Source organism: Marmota monax, unplaced genomic scaffold (genome assembly GCF_021218885.2).
Source record: "Marmota monax isolate L192 unplaced genomic scaffold, Marmota_monax_Labrador192_F-V1.1 WCK01_AAM20220418_F8-fsc00400, whole genome shotgun sequence".
In the NCBI taxonomy this organism is placed as follows: Eukaryota; Metazoa; Chordata; class Mammalia; order Rodentia; family Sciuridae; genus Marmota; species Marmota monax.
The window spans coordinates 646,870-658,952 of record NW_026692772.1 but is presented as its reverse complement, the minus strand read 5'-3'; the positions used below and the strand labels follow the sequence as shown (position 1 = coordinate 658,952).

General features: G+C 41.4%; 1 protein-coding gene across 3 annotated transcripts in view; it reads right to left on the bottom strand.

The window, feature by feature from the left end:
- The window catches only part of Qrfpr (pyroglutamylated RFamide peptide receptor), a 56,738-nt gene that overhangs the window by 16,340 nt on the left and 28,315 nt on the right, over positions 1-12,083 (bottom strand). The gene's annotated exons all lie outside the window — the stretch shown is intronic.

Sequence of the window (12,083 nt, the reverse complement as noted above, 5' to 3'; positions counted from 1 at the left end):
CCCGGAAAATGGTTCCTCCCAGCCAGCCCTGCACTCCTGGGGGCTGGGGGCTCTGGCCACACATCCTCCCCTGCCCACACCTGCGCCCCAGCTCCCCCACCCATAGGTGGTCCTGCTCCCTGCTCAGCAGCCCTGGGGAGCTCAGGGTGGCAGGCTGAAGGGCCCGTCCCTGGGTCAGGACGCTCCCAGGGACGGTCCCGTGCAGCCGAAGACCTAGAGAGGTTAAAGCTTCACCAGGGCAAGAGCCAGCCCCTGGCAGGGACATTCAGAGGAGGGAGCAAAAGGCAGCCCCAGGCCACTCAGGGCTCTACCCTACTGCCCCCAGGGCCTGTGACTCGGGGCCTCCTCGTGCCATTCTGGGTGTCCCCCCCCAGGATGGGCTTGGGCTTGTAGCTCCTCCTGTCCAGGGTTCCCTTCCCAAAGTGGTGACCGGGCACCATCAGTGTCAGAGGCAGCGGCCAGGGCAGGTTGCACTTCTCGCTCCAGCAGCTGGCCCTCGTGAGGGAGACCGCAGGGCCACTTGTCTGTGGACTCAGAGAGGGGCTAGGAGTCAGAGTCACCAACCCCTTGCTCCTATGTGGACTTAGATAGAATTATAAACTAATCAAGCAAAGTTTCAGGGTATAAAATAAACACAATAAATAAGTTGGTTTCCTGTACATCAATGACGAATTAGCTCTATGGGATTTCCTGAAATCTAAGCTTTAACAATAGCCATCAAAATTAATATAAAATAAAATACCTGGGAATCAATCTTAACAAAATTGTCAGTTGATCTGTATAATGAAAACTGAAGAACACAAAAGAGAGTTATTGCAGGAGATCATAGAAAATGGAAACATCTCCCATGTTTTTGAATAGGCAGAATTAATATTGACCATGTGGCCATATTACCCACAGTTCTATATAGATTTCTTGCCATTCCTACAGAATTCTAATGATGTTTTCTATAGGAATATGAAAGGTAACCATGAAATTTGTTTGGACAAATGAGACATCCAGAATAGACAAAGCAATTCATTTGCAAGAAAAATGCAGAAGGCCTCACAATATCAGACCTTAAATTAGATCACAGATCTGCAGAAACCAAAATGGCACATTATTGGCACCAAAACAGACAAGACCACCAATGGAACAGAAAACCCAAAGAGAAACCCACAAATATACAATTACCTCATAGAAGACAAAGGTGCCATCAACATATATTGGGGAAAAGATAGTCTCTTCAACAAATGGCCCAGGGAAAAGTGGAAATCCATATGTAGTAGAACAAAACTGAACCCTGTCTGTCACCCTGCAGAAGACTCAGGTCAAAGTGCATCAAGGATCTAGGCATTAGACCAGAGACCCTGCGCTTACTAGAAGACAAAGTAGGTCCACCTCTCCATCACCTCAGCTTAGGAACTGAGTGCCTCAATAAGACTCAAAAAGCTCAAGAAGTAAAATCAAGAATCAATCAACGGAATGGTCTCAAACTAAAAGGCTTCTTCATTGCAAAGGAAACAAGAACCTGAAGAAAAAGCCTACAAAATGGGAGAGATCTTTACCACCTGCTCCTCAGATAGAGCATCAATCTCCAGGTTGTCTAAAGAAGTTAAGAAACTTTTACCAACAACAAAATAGAACCCACAAATGACCCAATCACTAAATTGGCACAGGAACTGAACCGGCCCTTCACTGGTAAGGAAATATGAAGGGTCAAGAATATATGAAAAAACGTTCAACATCTCTAGCCATCACAGAAATGCAAGTTAGAATAAAACTAATTTAAAAACGGGACTTAACTTGTATATCATAGATTCCCAAGTACAGTTTGAAAACTTGTGCTACTAAGTCTTTAACTATTGCAGCACTTTATGCTGTGGTCTCTAATCCAGCAAATTTAAGGAACCAGGAAACAACCAAGAATTTAGAAGGAAGTGATGCACAAGCTATCTTAATGGATGCTGTTAGAGCCTAGGAAGCAAAATTGTTTCAGTGCTTCTCAATCAGAGGCAGTAACCCTCCCTTCTAGAGGATGCTACGAAATGTGAAGGGACACCTTTTTGGTTGTCTTATTTGCTGGGGGGGTTTCTGCTGGCATTTCAACCTAAAGACCGCTCCCTCCTGCAGTATATACAACAGTCTGGCATTATGAAGAATTATCTCTCCCTGCCCGTAAACCCCCAGTGTACATATTATCTTATGTCAAGAAACAGGGCAAATTACCGGTAGAAGCAAAATTAGACAGGCAAGTTGGGTAAACTGATGGAATACTTGATGGGGAGACTAATTTCAGTATTCCAAGGTTAGCTGGTAAGGTGCAATAAAGGTTCCAGTAGCTCACATAATAGCATTTGTAAATCAGTAATTAATTCTGAATCAGATTAAAGGGCTCTCTCCTAGTATACACAATTAGTTTAGGGCAGATAAACCTCTTATATATTAATAACATCAAGTTGAGATTTTGATTAGCAAAGAATAAGCTCAAATATCTGAAAAGATGACAGTGAAAAACTGAAAAAAATAAGTCTACCGGTAATTTCCCGATAGTTTTTGAGTGTTGCTTTCACAGCAAATGCTTTATTACTTGTGAGAAAGTTTATAAGACTTGAAGGCCGCTTCTGCTTTCTAATCCCAGTTCCTCACATATTGAAATCTTGTATATTTTGTGAAGTTCTAGTATGTTTTGCTTAACGTGATAACTAAAATTAGTTTGCACCATATAGTAACTGAGTGGGGAGAGATAAAAGCAAGGATTTTAACATTGATCCTCAGCAAAAAAGAATTTGCTATAACTAGTCTTGTTTATTTAAAAAAAAAAGTGTATTTTACTGTTTTCTGTATTAAGTAATTCTGTAGCTGCATGGCAGTCTTTTCTTTTATAAATATATAGCTGTTATTGTTCCTGTTGTATCAGTGCATATAGATGAAATAAGTACCATTTAAAAAAAAAAAAAAAAAACAACTTTGTGTCCTTACCAATTACTTCCCCATATCTCCCATTCCCACTTGTTTCTTGAAAAATTTGCTCTCCTTGTTTTCTGTTTTGCCACTCAGACTGTTCTATCAAGCTCACTAAGTCCTTGTCAATATCCTTACCATCCTTGAACTGTTACTTTAGATTGAGGAGATTTTAGTTCCAGGTATGCTTTCTTAGTCTTCTTTGTAGGCACCTCTTCCCTTAAATATCTGTTCTTTTTTTTTTTTCAAGGCTACCTACTCTCCCTTGCCTTATCTCCCTTCCATCTCCCTAGCCAATCTCATCTCCTTCCATGGCTTCAGTTACCACCTGTATGCAAATACTCCCAAATTCATATTTCTTTTCTGGATTTTTCCCAAGTCATATATTTAATTGCTAACAAATCCACCTTGCTGCCTCACAGGCACCAAAACACATCATTGATCTTGACCCCAAACCTCCTGCTCATTGTTCCTCTTTTCTTCAGTAAACAGAATTACTACTACCAACCATCCAATTGCCCTTACCCAAGCCAAAAACTGAGTCATTCTGTTCATGCCAGTCCTATGCTTTAATCATTGCCCTTAGAATATAAATTTTTATTTATCTTTCAGGTCTCAGTTTATATGTACCTTCATCTAGGTAGCCTTTGTTGATGCCTCTAGACTAGTTCCCCTGAACTAAATTCCCTACATACACTTAGTTCTTATTACTGGTTATTGATCACTGCTAGACTAAGCTTTACAAGGGCAGGGACCATATAAACCTTGCTCACTATTTTATCTTTAGCAGTTAGCACAATGCCTGGCATTTTAAGAAATGTTTGAATAAATAAATATTTGTGTAGTGTTTTACAATCTTTGAAGCTCTAGCACAGTCGCATTTGACCTTCACAGTCACCCTACCTGTTCACTAGGTAGTTGTAAAACACATTGCAAATTAACAATAAAACTAAGTTCTTTGTGACTAGGGACCTCATTATTGTATTCCTAGAATTTAGTGCAGTGCTTAGCATGTGGTTCACAATGTGAATGTTGTCAAGGAAACAAACTGAGATTGCAATTTTCCCTAGTAAACAGTGAGTATTAGGATTCAAACCCAGCTGTACTCACATAAATCCACTGTGTAATATCACATCCATTCATGATATAGTCTTATTTTTCTTTTATTCTAAAGGCAGATTTCCAAAGGAACCTACATATAGAGAGAAAAGATTGGACAGCTTTTTAGATTGACCTAAGATTAAATTTCGGTAATTAAAAAGTTACATTCAGTATTAGAGAAAGATAATGCCACATAAGAGTTAATATCCATTTTTCCTTTTGTAGGCATCAACCCTAGGAGAAAATGGCATGCTATTTATTTTGCTACTTTCCTTTACAGATGATTTCTGGCTCTTCTGGAATTTAAAAGTAAGTAAATTTAACAAAATAGAAGAATGACTTCATCCTCTGGTCACTAGTTATTCAGTTCATTTGCTTTCCCACCTGCATAAGGTTCTTATCACCTCTGCAAGGAAGATAACCCAAAAGTGCTGTATAGTTAATTCATACTTTTAGATATGCTATATTTCTTTGCTTTCATATTTCCATGCCTCTCTGAACTTAATTTCTGGGTAACAGGACTTCAGTCTTAAATAGGGGAGCCATACCCTTAGTCTTTTTCCTTAAACTGTTCTAATTTACAGGATTAACTACCATTATACTCTTAGTTGGATTTTTAATCTGAGTCACATTAATTCATTCAGAGATCTTAACAGTAGATATGGCAGTCATCCAGTGATTTGATCCTTGCTGTAGAACTATTTAATCAACCTTTAAGTGAAAGGATTTTTCACTTTTGTCTTATAATTGAAAAGTTGCTTCATTCTACCCAGTAAGTATTTGAGTTTATGATTCTATTTCTTTCCATTTCTGCCTGTAAACTGACAAGTTCTTTTCTGAGTTATTTCTTCTCTACATTTTGTCAGATGCAGCCAAAATCAACCACAAAATAATTTGTTTTTCTTTTTATTTAGTAAAGGGTAGATTATCAGCCTTCTAGTTTATCTCCAGGAATAGTTTGGCCTCTCCTTAATAGCAATTGTCCCTGTGTAAGTTATTTCTTTCATCCTCCAGTAGTAATTTCCTGAATGCCTGCCAACTAATCACTAGGCCATTGGGTTCAGTATTCAGTAACCGCTACAAAATCTTAGGGTTTCAAATAACTTGTCTCTTGCAAATAACTTGTCTAGGGACTTTGTTCTAGGTAAGGGATTGGCAAACTACAGCACATAGTCAAAATCCATCCTGATTTATGTTTCTCTCTCTCTCTCTCTTTTTTTTTTTTTACTATTTTTTAATAGTTTTATTTATTTTTTAAAAGTTTTATTGGAGTACAGCCTTGTCCATTTATATATTTTCTATGGCTGATTGTGTTTTACAGTGGCAGAGTTGAAAAGTTTCAACAGCAAGTATATGTCCCACAAAGCCTAAAATATTTACTTTGTGGCCCTTTACAGAAAAAGTTTCTTAATCCTTGTTCTTTATTTTCCTCATTCTGGGACTCAGGCTGACAAAGCAGTTACCATCAGGGATGTGGCTGCTCAATTTGGGAAGTGAAAAAAGTTTGGCAAATAACTTGTAGACCCTTAAAGTAACACAGCCACACCTCAGTCCTAGGAGCATAATCCTTCCCCAACAAGGGAGGAAAGCCAGAAATATTTGGAAGATAACACTACTGATTAACATGATTATATTTCTCCATTTATACAATTTTTTCAATATATTTTTGCCTTTTTATTGATGTAAAACTTGAAAGTTGACAAAAATTAAGTGTATGTTTGAATGTACCACCCAGATCATGATAGAAAATATTTCTGTCACCCCAGTAGGTGTCCTTATGCCTTTCTCACATACAGATAACTGCTATTCTGACCTGTATCACCATCAGTTAGCTTTACCTGTTTAAAAACTATATAAGTGGAATAATTATATGCACTCTTTCGTGTCTTTGTTCAACATGTTTGTGAGGGTAATCCATGTGGATGTAGTAGAAGCAATTCATTTTTACTTTGTGTTGTATTCCATTGTATGACTCTACTACAATTTATCTATTCTAATGCTGATGGAAATTTGGATTGTTTCCAATTTGTGGTTATTATGAATAAAGTTGCTATGAAAATTAAAAAAAAAAAAAAAAAGAAATGCAAGTTAGAACTACAATGAGATCACTTCTCATTCCATTCAGAATGGCCACCATCAAGAACACAAGTAGCAATAACTGTTGGCAAGGATGTGGGGAGAAAGGTACTCTCAATCATTGCTGGTGGGACTGCAAATTAGTTCAAGCACTGTGGAAAGCAGTAAGGATATTCCTCAGAAAACTTAGAATAGAACCTCCATTTGACCCATTTATCCCACTCCCTAAAATCAGCATAGTACAGTGACCCAACTACATCAAAGTTTGTATCCGATCAATTCACAGTACTAAGCTATGGATCTGACCTATGTGTCCTTCAATACATGAATGGATAAAGAAAATGTGATACACACACACACACACACAGACAATGATATATTACTAATGTATAAAGAAGAATGAAATTATAGCATTTGCTAGTAAATGGATGGAAGTGGAAAATATGAAATAAGCCAATCCCAGAAAACCAAAAGCCAAATGTTCTCTTTGATTTATGGATGCTAAGCCACAACATGGCAGCAGGGAGCAAAGAAAGAAATCCATTGGATTAGACGGAAGGGAGAGGGAGGAGAATAGGAAGGTAGTAGAATTAATTGGACATAACATTCTCAGTCTTGTTGACTACATGACCATGGTTATTTTGCAACATGTACAATCACAAGAATAGGATCCTAATTAGAATAAGTTATACTCCCTGTATGTACAATATGCCAAAATGCATTCTACTGTACATGTAAAAAGAACAAGTAAAAATCAAAATTTTTCAGCAACAAGTAGCTTAGGTTGATCAAAATATAAATCATTTACATTTTTTAAGTATTTTTTGTTGTAGATGGATACAATATCTTTATTTTATTTGTTTTTGTTTTTTTACGTGGTGCTGGGGATTGAACTCAGTGCCTCAAGCATGCTAGACAAGCACTTGACCACTGAGCCACAACCCCAGCCCTAATCATGTGCATTTTAAAACACTATTTGTAATAATCCTTAACAAAATTTTATTTCAACATAAAAAATGTGATAGATATATGAGTATTACTCAGCTATGAACAAGAATGACATTATTTCATTTCCTGGTTAATGGGTGGAACTGAGGAGATCATGCTAAGTGAAGCAAGCTAGACTCAGCACGTCTGGGAATGAGTATTTTCTCTCAGAGGTGGAAGAGAATTAAGGATAAAAGGGGTGGGTTAATCCTACTGAGAGATCAGTGGAGCAGAGAAAGGGTTGAGGAGGAGGGAGGAGGGACAGGTCAAAGGAAGAAGAGTGGAAGGAATCTGGTCAAACTTTCCTGTTCCTGTACGGACGGACCTCAGTGAATCTCACCATCATGTGTATGCAGAATGCACTGATGTTGAAAAATTATAACAGGAGAACATTCAGTTAGGAAATGGGGAAGGAGGGGGGAAGGGAAGAGGGAATTCCTGAGGACTGAATTGGAGCAAATTATGTCTCATGGTTCTATAATCATGTCAAAATGAACCTCAATCATGTATATCTCTAATGCACTGATAAAAATGTAGAACATGGGGCTGGGGAGAACTTTTCCACGTGTTTGAACACTAGAATTCTTTTGCATTTCATCAGTGTGCTGCAAATTTGTAATAATTTGCTACACACTCACACGTTTCCAGGATGCCTATTGTTTATGATGATCAGTCTGTGATTTGTTTCTGTGTTGTGTGTTTAAATATTCTAAGTCAAAAGGATTTAGGAGGTTGATACATAAATACACACATAAGCAACACAAATTTAAATATATGTCATCAACTGAATCTATTCAAAACCCATGTAGAGATGCTGTTCGAGTCTCATTTTTCTCTGGAAAGGATTAATTCAGCTATCTGCCTGTTAGATTCCTGAATTATTATAGTAACAGCTACATTGCAACCCACTATTTAAAAACATTAGAAGAGCTGGACATGGTGACACACACCTGTCGTCCCAGCATCTAGGGAGGGGGGCACAGGAAGATCTCAAGTTCAAGTCCAGCCTGGGCAATTTAAAGAGGCCCTATGTCATAAGTAAAAAGGGCTGGAGATGTAGCTGATGGCAGGTGTCCCTGGGTTCAATGTCCAGTACTGCAAGAGAAGCAGATGGGCAGTTTTGTTAGTACTGCCCTTGTCCATAGCACTGCCGCTCAAGAGTGGGGAGCTTTGAATGAAGAAGGCCTCAGGGAGAGTCCTCATCTGAACACCTACATTAAAGCCGGGAGAACTGTTTGTGCAGATTCAATTGCAGCTCTAAGGAAAAGATCTGTATATTAGGAAACCTTCATGATGATATATTAATAATTCAAATCTTTCTGTGCCCAAGAACAAGTAGACAGCAGGGAAGAACAGGTGGGAAGTAAGTGGCCACGTGGATATTCAAAAAAAGCAAAAAGATGTAGTAGACATCAAAGTCACTCTAGAGAAACCAAGAAGGCCTTGATGGGACAGTTAGTAGGTCAGATGTGACTGAAGAAAGGACCAGGGAGCTGGAGGAACCCTGAACAGAAACTTCTGAAAATGAAAAGCAAAGAGACAAGACCCACAGTAACTTCCAGGTGTAATGAATGGTGCACAATGAGAACCCAGGGACTCGGGAGGCTTACGCAGAGGGGACCCAGGCCAGTCTGTGCGACATACCAAGATTCTGTCTCAAAGTAAAAGTCAATTAAGAGGGCCCGGATGCGGGCTGGGGATGTGGCTCAGCGGTAGCGTGCTCACCTGGCAAGCGTGCGGCCCAGGTTCGATCCTCAGCACCACATACAAACAAAGATGTTGTGTCTGCCGAAATCTAAAGAATAAATACTAAAAAGTTCTCTCTCTCTCCCTCCCTCCCCCACCTCTCTCTCTTTAAAAAGATAAGGGCCGGATGCAACTCAGTGATAGAGCACCTCGGGTTGAATCTCCACACCACCAAAAATAATGCTCACTGGTGGCACGGACGACTGAGAAATTTCCTGAATTAGTGTCAGACACCAGATGACAGAACAGGAAACTAGGGAACATCAAGCAGTAAGATAAAGCCAAGATATCCACACCTAGTGACGTGTTTGCTGGACACAAACTATGTGCCTCAAAACCTTAAGTGCTGAAGTCCCAGCCCAGTACTTCAAACTGCGACTGTGTGGACATAGGGCTTCCAAGGAGATGGTTCAGATAGAATGAGGGTTTTAGGGAGGGTTTTACCCAATCTGACTGCTGCTCTTACAAAATGAGGAAATCTGGACATAAGGACACACCAGGGGCACCAGTGAGAAAGGCTAGGGAGCCAGAGTAAGAAGGTGGTCATCTGTAAACCCAGGAGACACGCCTTGAAGAAACTAAGCTTGCCACACCTTCATCCTGGACTGCAGCCTGCGGGACTGTGAGAAAATAGCTTGCTGCTGTGGGAGCAGCCCAGTCTGGGGGGTCTGTTGACGGCAACTCCAGCCCACCCATACAGTCTTTAACCTGCAGGCCCTTTTAAGGTGAGCACTTTCAAACTTAATACCAGTATGGTTTCTTTGTGATGTATACGTGGATTGAAAGAAAAATTTTGTCCACATTATCCAATAACCAGTAATAGATAAAAAAATAAAGTGTACAGAAGACTTTGACTCCATCTCCATTAGAGAAACACATGTGCAAATATAAAAACAAATATGATTTTAGCCCACTTAGTTTAGCCATTTATACATTAGTATAAGCTAAGTATAGTTTGTTCCACTAATAAAACATGTAGAAGGGTAACATCAAGGCAGGCACAGTGGTGCACGCCCCTAATCCCAGCTACTCAGGATGCTGAGGCAGGAGGATCCCCAGTTCGAGGCCAGCCCAGGTGACTGAGATAAACCCTGTATCGAAACAGAAACTAAAAAGGGCTGGGGATGCAGCTCAGTGGTAGAGCACACCTGAGTCAAATCCCCAGTGCCAGAAAAGAAGAAGGTGGCTCACTACCAGGGACCTCCACACGTCCCTGCAGAGCAACTAGGATTGGCAGCCATCCACCTAGAGAAGTGCCCTTGTGGGAACTCAGGGGCCCAGATCACAGGCTGCAGGATGCACGGTGAGGAGTGCTGTTGATGAGGGCAGGCCCACACCCAGGTGGCCGGCCTGTCAACTCTGGTGCTGCCTACAGACCTGGAACTGGCCTGAGCCCCTGTGCACCTGGCCACCGCACCCCCACCCCCAGGCCTTGGTGCTATCATCAGCACTAATGCTGAGGGTCCCAGAGTCATGCCCACTTACGTGCCGAGTGCCTGGGCTGCCAGGCTCAGTTGCAAGGGCATATGCTGAAGAGCTCTGTAACTTGGCCCCAGTGCTGCCCCATGCAGTCTGAGAGCAGTCCCCCCAACAGGAACCCATTGGAAGTCATGCCTGTCTGTGCCCCCAGAAGCAGCCTGCAGACCCCTCTCCCACAGCAGGACCTGAAACAGCTCCACCCCCACAATTGGTCCCAATCCCTCCCAGTTACAGGTAAGCACAAGTTGTCTTCCTCCCAGGGACCAACAGGGAGACACAGGTATCCATGCCCGCAGAGGCAAGCCAGCCAACCTTGGTGAGACTGCAGATCCCCAAGGAGCCCCGGGTCCCAGCTCCAGACCTGCTCAGCTGTGGTCCAGAGGCAGCTGTGCCTGCCCAGGAAACCAGCAGGATGCAGGCTGCCTATGCCCTGGGCAGGCTGCAGACCTGGGTCTCGGCTGAAGCAGCACTGTGACGCAATTCTGGCCCTCGCAGTCCACGTCTGGGGCCACTCCTGCCAGTGCAGGACCCTCCCCAGGAGCTAAGAAAGCCATAGGAAAAACAATCTAACCAAGGAAGGGAAACCTCTGGGCACTGAAACTCTGAGGCACTGGTGAAATCAACTGAAGAAGAAAAACATCTCACACTCATGGATTGGAAGAATTGATTTTACCACAATGTCCGGGTTGCCCCAACTAATCCAGATAGTGAAAGCATTTCCTATCAAAACTCCAATAGCATTTTTCACAGAAACAGAAAAACAATCCAAAAACCCTCAGGGGTCCACAAAAGACCACAAATAGGCAAAACAATCTTGAGAAGGGAGAACAAGTCGGAGGCACTACACCTCCTGATTTCCATTACAGTCATCCCTTGGCATCCATGGGGATGGTCCCAGGACCTCCCACGAACACCACAAGCCATGGACGCTCGGGGACCTGGCGTTAAGTGGCCCCGTGTTTGCACAGAGCTGACACACACCCTCCCATAGCCTTTGGATCATCCAGATTTCTTCTTACCTAACAATGTAAATGCCACTGGAATAAGTGTTCTACTGCGTTGTTGAGGGAATAAGGACAAGAAAATGTCTGTAGAGATTCCATAAAGATGCCATTTTTCAATGACCGGTTGGACCCACAGGTGGAGAACCCAAAGATACAGAGAGCTGTCTGTCTCTTACAAAGTGAACAACAGATATCAAAACAGTATGGTGGGGCATGAAAACAGACCTGCCGGCCAAGAGAACCACGAGAGCCCAGAACTAAAGCCAAGTGACCTTTACAAAGATGCCAGGAATAAACCCTGGGAAAGGCCATCTCTTTATCAAATCATGCTGCACAATAATGTAGGAAGGTAGTGATGGCTGCACAATATTATGAATGTATTTTACAACACTCAGCTGTGCACTTAAAATGTTGGGATGGAACTTTTCACCATGAAAACATTGGAGGAAAAAAAACAAACCTTATTTTGAATTCCAAATTAAAAAAAAAAAAAACTTGAAAAAAGTTTTGAGTCTTCCCTACCCAGCTGTCTAGTGACTCTCTAGGTGAGTAGGAGATGCCTGCAAAGAGTAATCAGCACTGGCTTAAAGGTCCCAATCATATTTCATTTTCCTAAGCAAGAGAGACTTTTTTCATGACTTGAATCACATTGATCTCAATCATTTGATTTCTCTTTTCAATAAAATCAGATTAAACTATCAAAAAACACAAAACCGAGCCAGTCACAGGGGTGCACACCTATACATA